Source organism: Somniosus microcephalus, chromosome 5 (genome assembly GCF_052327205.1).
Source record: "Somniosus microcephalus isolate GS21.2 chromosome 5, FLI_Smic_1.0, whole genome shotgun sequence".
Lineage (NCBI taxonomy): Eukaryota > Metazoa > Chordata > Chondrichthyes > Squaliformes > Somniosidae > Somniosus > Somniosus microcephalus.
Genome location: NC_140991.1, coordinates 63695512 through 63713154, shown reverse-complemented (window position 1 = coordinate 63713154; position 17643 = coordinate 63695512). Strand labels below are relative to the sequence as shown.

The 17643-nt window shown below is 47.7% G+C and overlaps 1 protein-coding gene across 1 annotated transcript in view; it reads right to left on the bottom strand.

Moving 5' to 3' along the window:
* odad2 (outer dynein arm docking complex subunit 2) overlaps positions 1 to 17643 on the bottom strand; it is a 422610-nt gene that overhangs the window by 280340 nt on the left and 124627 nt on the right. The gene's annotated exons all lie outside the window — the stretch shown is intronic.

Genomic DNA, 17643 nt, shown 5'->3' with positions numbered 1-17643 from the left:
GAGAGAGATCTCTCTCTCAACAAGTGGACCAGACCTTCGAAGAGATCGTAGCAGTGCTGAAGGATCACTTGAACCCCACACCGTTGATGCTGGCTGAACGATTTAAATTTTACGCCAGAACCCAGAGGCAAGATGAAAGCAATGCGGAATACTTAGTCGAACTGCGTAAGCTAGCGAAATACTGCCAGTTTGGAGGGAATTTGACAGAGGCGCTGCGGGACAAGTTCGTATGCGGCTTGGCCAAAGAAGGAACGCAGAAGCGCCTCCTGGAGGAAAACGACCTCACACTGGACAGGGCTGTCCTCATAGCTTCATCGCACGAAGCCGCAGTGAAAGGAACGGCGGAAATGCAGCTAAAGGCGGCGGCACTCGGGGTGGACCAAATTACAGCAAGCACTCCCAAATGCTACCGTTGTGGAAAGACAACGCACGACCAGAATCAGTGCTGGTTTAAGAACCAAGAGTGCAGGAAATGTGGCAAACTGGGTCACATCGCGAAGGTATGCAGGTCCAGAAAGAAGACCAACAAACAAAGGAAGCCACCACCACAAGAAAAGTACAACAAGGTGCATCAGGTGGCTGAAAAGAGTTCAGACGAACAAAATTCAGACTCAGACCCAACAGCCAGGAGTTGGATAGTCTGAGAATCCACAATGTGGGTAAAGTAACTGATCTACAGACGATCTGGGTCACACTAAAAATAGCTGGAGTCCAAGTACGAATGGAGCTGGACACGGGATCAGCTGTATCAGTCATCAACCAAAAGGACTACCACCGACTATTCTCTCACATACCCTTAAGAAATACCAAGTTCGTATTACAGACATACACGGGGCATCGCGTATACCCCATGGGGAAAATAAGAGTCAAGGTGAGAGATAGGGGTAAAGTACACCCAAGAATGAATTTGTACGTACTACCTGAGGGAGGACCACCACTTCTAGGACGGGAGTGGATCAAGAAAATAGACATGGAATGGCACTACCGACAAGCAATGACGAGTGAGGACTCGGTGCAGACAAGCAGCTCAGACTCTGAGCCGGAAGACGATAAGTCCAGCTTATGTATGAAAAACAAGGTTAACATTAACTCACAGACTAAGGTTGGAAAATCGATGGCGTGCATAAAGACAGAGAATTCTGAGTCTGTTCAAGCTACAGACATATGCATTACGGAGGAACACCGGGCTCGAACTCAACGCTATTTCAAAGTACAACAACAATTAGAACAATTAAGTTACCGCCTCGTACAAGAGATGAAAACAATGAAAAAGTTCTATGACACCGAATGGGAGAGTCTGGAAAGACAACAGAACCTACTGGCTCAAGCAGAGAGCGACCATAGAGCCATCGTGACCAATTACCGATCACATCTCCCTGATGATGTTCAGGGGTTAGAATATTTGCATGATCTAGAGATACAGCAGAAGGGCAAATCACGCTGCACTGAGGATTTTGTTCTGCAATTAGAGACGGAGCTAGTGCAGGCAAAGTTAAGAGAGGTTGAATCACAGGGTGCTCTTAAGGAGATGCAGAAACAAATCTTGGACATGGAAAAGAGAAACGCTTCTTTACCTGATGAGAATAATGTGGCCATGTTGCAAGAGGAGCTTATAGGGGCGAAACTGAAAGAAGCTAAGCAAAGGATGTTGGAACTTGAAACGCAGAACCAAATCAGCGGTAATCAGCTATGTCAAGCAGAGAAGGAGTGCAAGGGTCTACATGAGAAGGTGCAATATCTCTCAGCCCAAAATAAGGGACTACTCACTCAGTTAAATGAAAGTAAACGGGAAATGGCTGAGATGGACTGCAAGAATAAAGAAGAGTTGATGGCAGTGAGACTTCGAGAGGCAGATAGCATAGCAGCCTTGGCTGAACTCCAACAGGAAATTGCGAAAGAAACAAATGAAGAGGAATCTTCAGGAAGCCAGGATTTTATTCCAGTTCTTCTCTACGACTCCTTACAAGCAGAGTGCGAGAAGTTGAAAAAACAGTATGAACAGGCCCAGACTACAATTCTGGAGGGGGTTAACTCCGCAACCTCCGAAAAGCTAGTTTCGTTGGAAGTATATGAGCAACTAAAGGTTGAACATGAGCAAGAAGTCCAAAGGCTGCAGGAAATTCTTGAGGAGCTCAGGGCCAAGACAGACTCATCGGTAGAAGTTCCATACATAGATGAGGATGTAGAGGTGAAAGACATGGCAGAACTCATAAAAATATGGAAGGAAGCCCAAGACAAATATGAGGCGGCAATTACCGAGGTTGACCGACTTGAAGAACAGTTTCAACTGGGAATGGGCCCTGAACATGAGCTAGAGAGCATCGAGGCGCAACTTCTCCAAGCACTGGAAGCCAAAGTACAAGAGGAAGAGAAGACGAAAGCATTGGAGAAAATGATGGATGAAATGGAGGAGTACGCTGAATTACGTCCAGGGGAACAGGAGAATGGGGAAACAGCTACTTCAGTAGAAGGATTAAATAGCCTGATAACGAAATCCCTGAAGGAAGGGAAAGGATTGAACGCACAAATGAGGCCAGGAGGGAAGGAAGGGCAGACATCCGAGGAAGAACAGGATGAATATGATTGCTTGAAGAAGGGTTTTGACCTGTTGAGTGACACCGAATGTTATGAGGATGTGGTCTGCCCAAATTGTGATGGGAACTCCCAAAGTGCTGAAATCCTGAGGAAGTACTTAAGGTCTAAGGAACATAGAGAGTTGGTGGCGCTACAGATGGCAGCCGGGAAAAGAGCTCGGAGAGTTTCAAAAAGGCAGAAAAGAAAAAGAAGAAGCAGAAAATAATAACTGTTTAAAATATTATTACTTCTACTACCTCAGTCCGAACACTACGAAAGGTGCTAAATTTGTAAAAAAAATCCAGGGACATTATCAAGACAGCCAGTGGGTTGTATAAGTCCGCACTGCTGGTTCAACAGGACGAAAGTACAAGCTGTTAAAAAAAAAAAAGGCTATGGAGGATGCTGTCTGGAACGAATTAATACCAGAGACTGAATTTATGACTGTTCCCACAGAGACTGAACCTGTAAACTGATTCCACTGAGAGTATGTTTGTAAACTGTTATATGACGTTGACTCCATTGAGAGTATATCTGTAAATTGTTATATGACGTTGACTCCATCGAGAGTATATCTGCAAACTGTTTATATAAAGTTGAAGATTGTATGTTTAACGGGATTCTGTAAGTAATAAGCTAGGAAGGGAGGAGTGTTGTGTATGTAACCGTTTACCTTTAAGGGAACTATAGAATGTAACCGTTCGCCTTTAAGAGCACTACTTTAGGGTGGCACTATCTATTGGCTCATGTATACTGTAATACCGATAGTGACCACACCAGTATATAAGGGTTGTGATACGTTAACTAGGGCAGAATCGCCCGAGCCTCTGAATAGTAAAGACGTGTTTTATTTTGTTAACAGTGGAGTCTGTGATTATTTATAATACAACCCACAGACTTAACATCACCGAAGCGTAGGATTGGTCAATCGTCCTGTCACTTGACTCTAGGAGGGCACGCGCAACGAACCCGCCCCCGCGACGCAGCGATTGGTCGACCGTTGGGCTGCTCGACCATACGATTGGTCGACCTCGACGTCACTCGATGCTAATTAGCGGATAATGAGCGGAATTTGAACATTTTTTGGATACCGCGGGCACAATTTTTGTCTCGCCGAAACGTAAATACGCTTATGACCGTTCTGGAATCGTAAGCTTTCTTTTGATGTGATGCACGTGTAGGTACGCTCTATAACTTTAGAGTGTATAGCCGGACAGACAGACGGAAGGACAGACAGACAGATCGATCCTTATATATATACTATCTGAAGTGCCCGGCGATGCCGAGGAATTTTTGAGGGCATGTTGTTGTTGGAAGAGAGAGAGAGCGCAACTGGGGGAAGAGAGAGAGCGACTGGGGGGAAGAGGGGGGGGAAGAGGGAGGGGGAGGGAGGGGGGAAGACGGAGGGAGGGGTTGGGAGGGGGAGGGGAGGGAGGGTGGGGAGGGAGGGGGAGGGGAGAGAAGGGGGGAGAGGGGAGGGGGGAGAGAAGGGGGGAGGGGGGAAGGAGAGAGACAGAGGGAAGGAGAGAGAGAGGGTGAGTGGCCCGCGGCCGCAAATGGAGCCAAGCCCCGGGAACAGTCGTGAGCCGGCTTGAGGCTGTGAGAGACGGCCACGCCTGGTTGCCAGGGTAACCCTTCCCCCCCTTCCGAGCCCCCGTCCTCCGAGCACCGGCCACGCTGCCCCGCTCCGCTCTCCGAGCCCCGGCCGCCCCGCCCCGCACTCCCGAGAGCCCCGCTCTTCGAGCCCCGGCCGCCCCGCACTCCCGAGAGCCCCCGCTCTCCGAGCCCCGGCCACCCCGCACTCCCGAGACCCCCGCTCTCCGAACCCCGGCCGCCCCGCCCTGCACTCCCGAGAGCCCCGCTCTCCGAGCCCCGCCCCCCCCCCGAGCCGGCTTCAAGACCGCCGAGCGGGGAAGAGAGAGAGATGCTGCATCTCAGCTGCTGGCTTCCCGCGCTCTGTGCGCCGCCTGCTGCGCGCGCACCCTGTGCATGTCCCGTGACCCTCGTAGCCGACGCCGTTGCCCGGGTAACGTGACGGGGGGGACTGGGTGGGGAGGAGCTTACCAAAAGCCGTGGGACAATTACCTAGCTCGGGCGTGGCTGGGCAGGAGAGGCCCAGGCTTTGAGGCCTAGGCTTTGAGGCCTTACAAAAACGGGGAAAGGTAGGAAAAAGAATCATCAGGTTAGAGAAAATATTTACAAATGAATGAACTTTTTTTTAAAACAATTTAATAAAAGCAATTTTTTTTTGCTGGAAATGTAGATTTGAAAGAAACACGCAGAAAGCGGGTAAAACAATGGAATCAAGATGGCGGCCACTCACCTCGGTTCAGAACGATAAGGCCCGCCCACACACGCACCGATTGGTCAATCGTCCTGTCACTCGACTCTAGGAGGGCACGCACGCGCGGACAAACCTGCCCCCGCCACGCAGCGATTGGTCGACCGTACGATTGGTCGACCTTAATGTCACTCTATGCTAATGAGCAGATAATGAGCGGAATTTTGAACGTTTTTTGGATACCGCGGATGCAATTTTTGTCTGGCCGAAACGTAAATACGCTTACGACCGTTGTGCAATCGTAAGCTTTCTTTTGATGTAACGCACGTGTAGGTACGCTCTATAACTTGAGAGTGTATAGCCGGACAGACCAGACAGACAGATCAACCGCTTTTATATATAGAGATGGTCATACTGTACTATGTATGACTAAAAAAGTTTGTAGCATTAACAACTAAGTTCTGACCCAAGATACAAGAACTAGTACTTGAAGGGAGCAAAGAAGGAAAGGTATAATGAGCAATAATTTTCACAGTTCCAAAAGTATTCTTTAGTTCAACAATAAAATATTAAAGTTTCACCATGCATAATCAATTGATTGTATTACACAGTAAGAACATATTAGTTATACTTTTAATCAAAAACACAAAATAATTGAGAACACCACAAATATACAATTATTCATAGCCCATATTTTCATTTCAGACTATTTTCTTTTCAATGTAAACTCAAATTATTAAACACATACATTTATGATTTTTTTCATATATTAAAGTTCAAAGATTAACACAAAAGCATCTTGTTCTCAATTGTCAGAAGGAAACCCAGAAATGCCCCGAGGGTCTATGTGCAAATATTCAGTAAATTCAGACCATGCTGTGAGATCTTGACTTCTACAGAGATAGTGCTTGTCTAAGAAATCCACAAATTCAACACCTTGAGCTAATCATACAAACCAAAGATAACTGTTACACTTAAATTATATTCAAGTATGTTAAATTATATTTAACATTTCTAAAGTCTTATCCTGATGGGTTGGAAGCTGGTCCATCTGCAACCTATCATCAGTGAGAGAATCTTTGAGATCTAGTTACAGACATGTTATTCAGTAATGAAAATAGGAAATATACTTTTATACAGAATTTCCTTCTTCAAAACTAAAGGTTGAGAATAGAATGTCCTTATTAGAAATCTATATATATAAAGCGGTTCATCTGTCTGTCTGTCCTCTATACACTCAAAAGTTATAGAGCGTACCTACACATATGTTATATCAAAAGAAAGCTTATGATTATGGAAGTGTCATAGGCATATTTACTTTTTGGTCAGACAAAAATTGTTCGGACAGTATACAAAAAACGTTCAAAAAATTGACAACTCCGCTCATTAGCGTTGAGTGACGTGATGGTTGACCAATCGTACAGGGGATAGCATTGAGTGACGTGATGGTTGACCAATCGTACAGGGGATAGCATTGAGTGACGAGATGGTTGACCAATCGGTGCATCACGGGGGGGGGGGTTCATTGTGTGTGTGGGTGGGCCATCCTACAGGGGATAGCGTTGAGTGACGTGATGTTGACCAATCCTACAGTTGAGTGACCTGATGGTTGACCAATCGGTGCGTCACGGGGGGGGCGTTTCATTGCATGTTGTGGGCGGGCCTAATCCTTCTGAGCAGGCACAGGCTGTGAGAGAGGCCATCGGTTTTGCCGAGGCTCAAAACTTTCCTTTCCCCCCCCCGCCCTCCTGAGCGGCTACAGGCTTGAGAGAGGGGCTCCGGTTGCCGGGGTAACCACTCCAAGAATTGCGGCGCCCCGGCGGAGGCAGCGAAGGTCAAGAGTCTTTTTTTGCTCTTGACTCGCTGCCTCCGCCGGGCGCCGCAATCTTGGAGGGTTACCCCGGCAACCGGGCCCCTCTCTCAGCCTGTAGCCGCTCAGGAGGGCGGGGGGGGGAAAGAAAGTTTTGCCCGGCAACCGGGCCTCTCTCACAGCCTGTGGCCGCTCAGTAGGGCGGAGAGGGGGGGAGGAGGGTTACCCCAGCAACCAGGCCCGGGCCTCTCTCACAGCCTGTAGCCGCTCAGGAGGGCAGGGAAGAAAGTTTTCCACGGCAACCGGGCCCGAGCCTCTCTCACAGCCTGTAGCCGCTCGGGGGGGGGGGGGGGGGGGGAGGGGAGGTGGGAGGGGGGAGGGAAAGGAGGAGGGGGGGGGAGGGAGGAGGGAGGAGGGTTACCCCGGCAACCGGGCCCGGGCCTCTCTCAGCGTCAACCACGCAGCCCGAGAGCCCGACCGAAACCGCGCAGGTCAGCAGCGGCATCGCTCGCATGGGGGCTCCAGGTCACCAAGGCCTCTCCCTCTCTCCTCTCTCCTCCCCCCCCTCTCTCCTCCCACCCCCCCCTCTCCTCCCCCCCTCTCCTCCCCCCTCTCCTCCCTCTGCCCTCCCTCTGCCCTCCCCCTCTCTCCTCCCCCTCTGCCCTCCCCCTCTCTCCTCCCCCCCTCTCTCCTCCTCTCTCCTCCCCCCTCTCCTCCTCTCCCCCTCTCTCCTCCCCCTCTCTCCTCCCCCTCTCCCCTCCCCCTCTCTCCTCCCCCCTCTCTCCTCCCCCCTCTCTCCTCCTCTCCCCTCCCCCCCTCTCTCCTCCTCCCCTCTCTCTCCGACCCCCCTCTCTCTCCTCCCCCTCTCTCTCCTCCCTCCTCTCTCTCCTCCGCCCCCTCTCCTCCCCCGCCTCTCTCTCCTTCCCCCTTTCTCTCTCTCTCCTTCCCTCTCTCTCTCTCTCTCTCTCTCCTTCCCACAGACAGACAGACAAACTCATTTATACATATATAAAAATTATTTGTACTTTTTTCATAACAACATGCCTTCAAAAAACCCTCGGCACCGCCGGGCACTCCAGCTAGTCTATCTATATATATAATAATAAAAAAGAGCTCTTCTGTTGTCTGTCCTTCCATCTGTCTGTCTGTATGTACTTTATACACTCAAAAGTTACAGAGCGTACCTACACATGTGTTATATCAAAAGAAAACTTATGATTCTGGAATGGTCATAAGCATATTTACTTTTTGGTCAGACAAAAATTGTTCAGACGGTATCCAAAAAACGTTGAAAATTCCGCTCATTATCCGCTCATTAGCATTGAGTGACGTGAAGGTTGACCAATCGTACAGTCGAGCGACCTGACGGTTGACCAATCGCTGCGTCACGGGGGCGGGTTCATTGCGTGTGCGGGCGGGCCATCCTAGAGTTGAGTGACATGACGATTGACCAATCCAACAGTTCAGTGACCTGATGGTTGACCAATCGGTGCGTGTGTGGGCAGGTCAATTCCTTCTGAGCTGAGGTGAGTGGCCGCCATTTGATTCCTAACTCTTCATTTCTTTTTCCCACTTTCTGCGAGTTTATTTTCAAATCTAGATTTCCAACAAAAAAATCTTGCTTTTAAAACACAAATTGTTTTTTAAAAAAGTTAATTAATTTGTAAATCTTTTCTCTAACCTCATTAATTTTCCTACCTTTCACCGTTTTTCCAGGCCTTGAAGCCTCGGCCTCTGTTGCCCAGCCACGCCCGAGCTAGGCACCTCACGTCCCGCTCAACAAGCGGCCCGCGGTCGCCGCCATCTTTCTAAAGGCTGGCCGGGCGGGTCTGAGCCAAGCGTAGCCACCGCCACCATCTTTGTAAAGGCTGGTGGGACGGAACTGAGGCTGCGGCAGGACCACTCAATCTGCTTGGAAGTTGCTCGAACTTCATTCGCGCTCGCACTGCAGCCTCAGTGCAACGGCCAACAACAACAAGCCCCGGAGGCACGTGCACGTCCACCCAGGGGCATTGACCCCGCCCCCGTGGTCAGTCGCGTCCCAAGAGCCCGGCCGGGCCTGAAGCGCTAGGCCGCGATTGGCCGGCCGGAGGAAGAAACGCGCTCCTGCTTTGATGGCTGAGTGGGGCAGCATTTTCTGCCGCAGCCCCTCCTCCTCCTCACGCAGGGGGGGCTCGGGGCTGCTCTCCGCCCGCTGCAGGCAGTGCCGCCGCCCTGGGGCTCCCGGGCTCCGAGCGGGAGGTCAGGCCCAGGGCTCCACTCTACCCGCCGCCCTCCTCCTTACCTGACCTCGGAGCGCCGCGCCATCAGACGGCCGGCTGCAAACATGCTGCAAGTAGTTGGCGGCGGCGGCGGTGAGTCTCCCCCCAGTCTCTCTCTCCCCAAGTCTCTCTCTCTCTCCCCCAGTCTCTCTCTCTCTCCCCCAGTCTCTCTCTCTCTCTCTTCTCCCAGTCTCTCTCTCCCCGTCTCTCTCTCCCCCAGTCTCTCTCTCTCTCCCCGTCTCTCTCTCTCTCCCCCAGTCTCTCTCTCTCTCTCTCCCCCAGTCTCTCTCTCTCTCTCTCTCCCCCGTCTCTCTCTCTCTCTCTCTCTCTCTCCCCCAGTCTCTCTCTCTCCCCCAGTCTCTCTCTCTCTCTCCCCCAGTCTCTCTCTCGCTCCCCCAGTCTCTCTCTCTCTCTCTCCCCCGTCTCTCTCTCTCCCCCCCCAGTCTCTCTCTCTCTCTCTCTTTCTCTCTCCCCCAGTCCATTCAATTCAATTCAATTCAAATCGCTTTATTGGCATGATGACAAGGTACATCTTATGTTGCCAAAGCATCGAAAAACATTTATGGTTGAACACATAAACGCAGATCTACCCATACAGTGTATAAACAGATATATCCCTGAGTGTATAAATATACATTCATATAATTTGTATATACTCTTTTCTTAGATTTAATGGTTGTCCCTCTGTTTATGGCAAGCTGTAACATAGTGTGCCGCTAAGGTTACACAATTTCTCTGTTCCCCTAGTAGGTATGGGAGTTATTGGTCGTCATTCAAATTTCTGAATTCAGGGCATATTTTTGTGAATTTTGGGTAGAAATTCTCCCTTATGCCCTGATATTTTCCACAAGCTGTGAGGAAGTGCATCTCTGTCTCCACCACTTCCTGACTGCAGTGAGAGCATATCCTGTTCTCTCTTGTCAGCCAGGTCTGTCTGTGTCTGCCTTTTTCTATAGCCAGGCTGTGCTCACTAAGTCTGTACATAGTCAAGGTTTTTCTCAATTTGCTATCTTTTACCGTGGTCAGGTATTCAGCCATGTTGTATTGTCTGTTTAGGGCCAAGTAGCAATTGAGTTTGTTATGGGTTTTTGTTGTTTCTGCCCAATATGGCAGATATTTTTCCTTTTGCTTTGTGACAATTGTGTTGGGTCGAATTCTCTGTGCTATGATGTCACTGTCCTGGGGCTGGTTATTGTTAGTAGTGTTAGTAGTTACTTCACTGAGTCCCAGGACTAGTTGACTGAGGTTATTCTTCTTTATGATCCTCTCTTGGCATTTCAGGGCTTCGTAATGATAGCAGTGGGGGTTGCTCATTTTTAGGTGTTTCCAAAATTTGGTGGCTCTTTTTTGGATAGTAATTATTAATGGATATTGGCCTAGTTCTGCCCTGCATGCATTGTTTACGGTTTTCCTTTGAGTCCGGAGGATACTTTTACAGAATTCTGCATGTAGGATCTCAATTGGGTGTTTGTCCCATTTTGCAAATTCTTGTTGTGTTAGTGGTCCCCACACCTCACTACCATAGAGTGCAATTGGTTCAATTACTGATTTGAAAATTTTGAGCCAAATGCTAATTGGGATTTCTATTTGGATTGATTTTTTAATGGCATAGAAAGCCCTTCTTGCTTTCTCTTTCAGTTCATTCACAGCCAGATGAAAATTTCCCGCAGAACTGATTTTTAAGCCCAAGTATGTGCAGTTAGTGGTTTGTTCAATTTTAGTTGTTCCTAGTGTGAAATTTATTCTGGGTCCCTGATGTCTGGATCTTTGCTGGAACACAAGGACTTTGGTTTTTTGGGGGTTTATTGTCAGGGCCCAGGTCTGACAGTACGACTCTAGCAGATCCAGGTTCTGCTGTAGACCCTCCTTAGTTGGTGACAGCAGAACCAGGTCATCTGCATAGAGGAGGAATTTAACCTTGGATTCATATAGGGTGAGGCCGGGTGCTGTAGATTGTTCAAGTGGTTTTGCCAATTCATTTATGTAAATATTAAAGAGTGTCGGTGAGATGGGCGAGCCCTGCGTCACACCACGCCCTTGTGGGAAGTATTTTGTTTGTTTGTCTCCAATTTTAACTGCGCATTTGTTGTTTGTATACATTGATTTAATTACATCATATGTTTTTCCCCCTACCCCGCTTTCGATAAGTTTCAGGAATAAACCGTCATGCCAGATGGAGTCGAAAGCCTTCTGGAAATCTATAAAGCATGCGTAGATTTTGCTTTTGTTATGGTGAACGTGATTGTCAATTAGGGTCTGTAGGGTGAAGATATGATCTGATGTTCTATAGTTTGGCAGGAATCCAATTTGGCTTTTACTCAAGACATTGTGCTCCTCAAGGAAGTTTATAAGTCTTTTGTTTATGATGCTACAGAATACCTTCCCCAGGTTACTGTTTACACAGATGCCTCGATAGTTATTTGCGTCGACTTTGTCCCCACTTTTGTATATGGGCGTTATGAGTCCTTTGTTCCAGATATCAGGGAAGTAACCGACACTCAGAACCAAGTTGAAGAGTTTTAGGATAGCCAGTTTCATTTTGTCGTCTGTGTGTTTAATCATCTCGTTTAGTATGCCGTCTGTCCCGCAAGCTTTTCCTGGTCGCAGGTCCTTGAGTTTTTCAGAAAGTTCTTTTTCTGTTATTGTGGAGTCTAGCGGGTTTTGGTTATCTTTTATGGCCATTTCTAACTTTTCCAGTTTTTTGCATATTTGGTGTTGCTCTGGCCTTAGTGTGTTTTTCTGGTATAATTTTTCAAAGTGGTTTTCCCATGTGTCCCCATTTTGAATGGCCAATTCGTCATGTTGTTTTTTGTGTAGTGTATTCAAGTTGTCCCAGAAACAATTGGAATCAATGGATTCCTCCATGGAGCTGAGTGTATTCTTAATATATTGCTCTTTTTTGGTTCTGAGTGTGTTTCTGTATTGTGTTAGTGTCTGACAATAAGTAAGGCATAATTCCTCGTTTTCTGGATGTCTGTGTTTTTGGTTTGATATTTTTCTAAGCTTTTTCCTCATGTTATGGCAATCTGAGTCAAACCATTTTTCATAGTTTTTTGTTTTGGGTTTGTTCTTGCGAGCTTTCAAGTTTGCACTTGTTGCCAAATTATCGAAAACATTGTTTAGGTTATTTACTGCCCGGTTTACGCCTTCTTTATTGTGAGTGTATATGTTATCCAGAAAGGTGTCCAAGAGAGCTTGAGTTGGTGCATTGCTAATTGTTTTCTGGTATTTTTCCGTGTCGTTTTTGGCCCATCTGTACGGTTTTTTGGTGTTGTACAGTTTACTGGGTTGTGTTTCTATGTTGTTTGTTTCTGTCTTTTTGAGATACATAGTAATTTGACTGTGATCTGACAGTGTTGTTTGTGGTTTGACTGTGAATGCTCTGAAAGAGGATGGGTCCAAATCTGTAATCATATAGTCTACTGTGCTGCAGCCAGTCTCTCTCTCTCTCTTTTTCCCTCTCTCTCCCCCCAGTCTCTCTCTCTCTCTTTCCCTCTCTCTCCCCCCAGTCTCTCTCTCTCTCTCCTTCCCACACAGACAGACAGACAGACAAACTCTTTTATTTATATATATAAAAATTATTTCTACTTTTTTCATAACAACATGCCCTCAAAAAACCCTCGGCACCGCCGGGCACTCCAGCAAGTATTATATAAAACAAGGGAAAATAGCATGTTAATTTACCTACGATGCTATCTTATAGCCCTAAACCTTACACAATCCACCGTGATAATTTTATTTATGAAACATCTTGATTACAATGGAAAACAATTCATTTTGTAGTCAGTGATGAAGATTAAACATCACAGAGTATGATATTTCTGCAAAAATAGATACTGAACACATAATTCTAGGCAAGTGTTTGCAACTGCTTTCTCAGAATTTCTCATCCACTTGCCACCAATTTAAAACAAACTAAATGACAAAAATATTCTTTGATTAGTTTGTTATTATTTTCAAAGAGATGTCATACAAGGTTGTTTTCTCATATCATAAAACAATACTTGGTTAAAAAATGTAATCATATACTTTAATAAAACTGATATTTTATGTAACTATGATAACTACGTATTCAATCCAGCAAAGCGTTTGCTTTATCCAAATATATCCTGTATATACTTACAGCCTTTTCAGTTATAAACTGCTGTTCTGTCGACCTAACAACTGTGAAGATTTCCATAGTATAGCTGTTTTTGTTTTAGCTGATTTAGGCAGCACCAAATCTGTCATTTAAACATTATATTGTAAAATGCCACAACTGTTAAGTTACGGATTTCCCATAACCTAATGCAACAATCCTAGTTCAGCAAGTAGTAGTTAATATTGCATCCAAATCTTCTGTATGCAAGAGACAGAGTTCCAGGTAATTATACTGTTTGGGAGAGAGCTTTACAGACAGGAGAAGCAGTTTATTAAGATTTGCCACTGGGATTCTAAACATTTTGGACTGATGCACAACACTGAGACACAGCTGCATCACTTCACTTTCTTGGCATAAGCACAGAAATCTAGTTTAAGCATTAGCAGCTCTCGTGGTGCTGCCACTAGCATAATCGTATACCTCAGCCATATCTCTGTACAGTGGACTTTGTCGAGAATGGCATCCACTTTTTTTAAAATTCGCTTATGGGATGTGGGCATCGCTGGCAAGGCCAGTATTTATTGCCCATCCCTAGTTGCCCAAGAAGGTGGTGGTGAGCCGCCGCCTTGAACTGCTGCAGTCCGTGTGGTGAAGGTACTCCCACAGTGCTGTTAGGTAGGGAGTTCCAGGATTTTGACTCAGTGACGATGAAGGATCGGCGATATACTTCTAACTCAGGATGGTGTGTGACTTGGAGGGGTACTTGGAGGTGGTGGTGTTCCCATGCGTCTGATGCCCTTGTCCTTCGAGGTGGAAGAGGTCGTGGGTTTGTGAGGTGCTGCCGAAGAAGCCTTGGTGAGTTGCTGCAGTGCATCTTGTAGATGGTACACACTGCACCCACGGTACACTGGTGGTGGAGGGAGTGAATGTTTAAGGTGGTGGATGGGGTGCCAATCAAACAGGTTGCTTTGTCCTGGATGGTGTCGAGCTTCTTGAGTGATGTTGCAGCTGCACTCATCCAGGCAAGTGGAGAGTATTCCATCACACTCCTTACTTGTACCTTGTAGATGGTGGAAAGGCTTTGGGGAGTCAGGAGGGGAGACATTCGCCACAGAATACCTGGCCTCTGACCTGCTCTTGTTGCCACATTTTTTATGTAGCTGGTCCAGTTAGGTTTCTGGTCAATGGTGACCCCCCAGGATGTTGATGGTGGGGGATTCGGCAATGGTAATGCCATTGTATGTCAAGGGGAGGTGGTTAAAATCTTGCTTGTTGGAGATAGTCATTGCCTGGCACTTCTGCGGCGCTAATGTTATCTGCCATTTATCAGCCCAAGCCTGAATGCTGTCCAGGTCTTGTTGCATGCGGGCATGGACTGCTTCATTATTTGAGGAGTTGTGAATGGCGCTGAACGCTGTGCAGTCATCAGCGAACATCCCCATTTCTGACTTTATGTTGGAGGGAAGGTCATTGATAAAGCAGCTGAAGATGTTTGGGCCTAGGACACTGCCCTAAGGAACTCCTGCAGCGATGTCCTGGGGTTGTGATGATTGACCTTCAACCACCACAACCATCTTCCTTTGTGCTAGGTGACGTAATAAAACTCACTATGCACTTGGTTTGAGCATTAATCAACTTGTTTCAGAACATGGAGGTCTAGTTGTACTTCACTAGTTCTTTGTCTTACAAAATGTCCCTGGAAAGCTGGGGCCGACGCCCACGTATTATACTCCTTGGACGGCGCCACCAGCTGACCGTCCAGCGTTATTTCATGAGTAGTTTCTTGATGAATGATGAGATTTATAACATTCTTCCTGCCTAAAAGATTTGGAAGTCCGACGACTTCCTCTTAGCGGATCAGGCGGACCACGAATAGCCGCAGTCTTTTAGATTTTTGTTTATGGCTAGAAGGCACGTCTCCCCGGATTGTGTCTTGGTCCCTGGGCCGCTTGATCCGTACCGGTGGATTGACAGGGCCCGTGTTGCTCTGATTGACCAGAGGGAGGCTGGGGAGATCGTGACTCCGGGTGCGGGTCCCCACAGGCACAGAACTGGCTTCATCCTGTTGGATAGCCGGGGATTGACCAGCGTCCTTGCCTCGGGTGGCCATCCCACGGGGAGCGCTCGGCTCCCCGAGTGGATCTGGTGGGGCAGCTGGCAGGTCTCTCGATGCCCCAGGTAGGGCGTCATCTTCGGGGGAGCGCAGAGTGTCGGCATCATCCCCGTGGGTCCCTCTATCGGTTGGGTCCATGGAACCGGCCGGACAGGGAGCTAGGTCCCGGAGCAAAACGGTGGATTCCCGGCCATCCGGGTACCGCACGTGCGCGTACGTGGGGTTGACGTCCGTGAGTTCTACCTCGTCGACGGAAGGATCGGTTTTAGATGATCAGACGAATCTTCGGAGCAGCACGGGGCCGGGAGCTGCCAATCATGACGGTAGAGACGTCCCATGGGTGGAGCGATGCTGGAAGCTGAAGAATCGCTTGTGAGGTGTGACATTGGTAGGCGTAGAAAGGAGAGAGCTGATGGAATGCAACACGTCAGGGAGCATAGTTTCCCACTGCTGGTCTGGTAGGTTGCATGACCTCAGCGCAAGACAAACAGCGTTCCAAATGATAGCATTGTATCTTTCAACCTGTCCGTTACCGATGGGATGGTACGGTGTCGTTTTACTTGTGGCAATTCTCCGTTGGGAGAGATAACTTTTGAGTTCACTTGACATGAAGGAGGGACTCCGATCAGAGTGGATGAAATTGGCCGTACCGCAAAGGGAAAAGACTTGATCAAGGCATTTGATCACTGTGGAAGTAAGCATATTGGGTCACGGGAAAGCGTGAATATTCGTCCACCATAGTCAGTAAGTAGGTGTTTCGCGTTGAGGAAGGCAATGGCCCTTTAAAGTCAATGCTGAGTCGCTGCATAGGCCGCATAGCGTGTATGAGTGAGCCATCCGATGGACGGAAGAATTGCGGTTTTAATTCCACACAAATTCTACAGGAGAAGCACGTTCTTTTCACATCTTCCGCAGAAAATGGGAGATTTTTAGATCGCACAAAGTGCAACATACGGGTAACGCCAGGATGGCATAAGTCAGTATGAAGATCCGCCAGAGTCGAAGTTGACATAGAAGAGCAGAATGCCCGTGTGAGGGTATCCGGGGCCACATTCTCTTTGCCGGGTCGATAATGTATGGTGTATCCAAAGGTGGCCAATTCCATCCTCCACAGTTGTATTTTGTTATTCTTGATCTTCATGCTGGATAACCGGAAACGCACTAAGGCCACGGAGCACTAATCGGTTTTAGTGTGAAATGGCAACGAGCGAGAAAATTACTCCATTTACGTACCACTTCGATGATGGCCGTAGCCTCCTTCTCGACAGGAGGATAATGGAGCTTGCTACCCTGCAAAGTTCTGGACAGAAATGCAACGGGTCGACCACCTTGATTCAAGGTAGCAGAGATCGACACATCCGATGCATCGCACTCGACCACGAAAGGAAGATTTTCATCAATGGAACGAAGTGTGGCTTTTTCCAGTTGTCGCTCGAGGAGGTTGAAAGCTGAAATAGCCGTTGCCTCTAATGGAAATGACTTTGCGTGAAGCAGGGCCTGGATCTTGTCGGAGAAGTGGGGTATCCATTTCGCATAATAGGTGAACATGCCGAGTGCCCGACGAAGAGAGCCGAGATTCGTAGGGGGAGGGAGCTCCTGAAGCAGACGAAGTCGCTCTGGATCCGGTTTGATGACACTGTTGCCCACCCAGTAGCCAAGGATGTTGACTGATGGTACTGATTTCACAGATTTGGACTAATTTAAGATTAAGTTGCGACGACGGAGAACGTCAAAAAATTTCTGGAGGTTGGCATCATGCTCCTTCTGGTATATTATCCAGATATGGAAAAGTGTCCATTAAGTTCTCCTGTTTGACTAGGCTATCCATTGCCCGTTGAAAGACGGCCACCCCATTGGTGACCCCAAATGGAAGGCGACAAAACTGGTAAAGCCGACCATTGGCCTCAAAGGCCGTATACTTCTTGTCAGAGTCCTTTAACGGCACTTGATGATATGCTCTCCTTAAATCAAAAGTTGAAAATACCTTGTAGTTGGCAAGGTTATTGACCATGTCATCGATGCGTGGTAGTGGGTAGGCATCCAGGTCAGTATACTGGTTAATAGTTTGCGAGTAATCGATGCAAAGACGTTTCTTGCGTTGCTTCAGAGGATTTTTAACGACGACTTGAGCCCCCCAGGAAGATGAACATGGCTCAATGATACCGTCAGCTAGAAGGCGAGAGATTTCTGTCTCGATAAAGGATCGATCATCTTGGCTGAAACGTCGTGATTTAGTGACTATGGGCTTACATCGGGGGGAAAGATTGGCAAACAAGGAGGGCTCGTTGAGTGAAGCTGCCGAAAGCGCACAAAACGGTACTTTGGAAATAGTAAGCTCCGGCTTTGACCCTCCAAACTCGAAAGTGAGTCTTTTGTGTTGTTTCTGGAAATCCTGTCCCAGGAGCACATCACTGCATAGGCTCTTGAGCACCCTGAGCCAGGTGGCGAAATAAGTGCGGCCATTGAGAATAAGGTCGACAAGAAAAAACCGGAAGAATTGGTGGTCAGTGTCGTCAGAGCCAT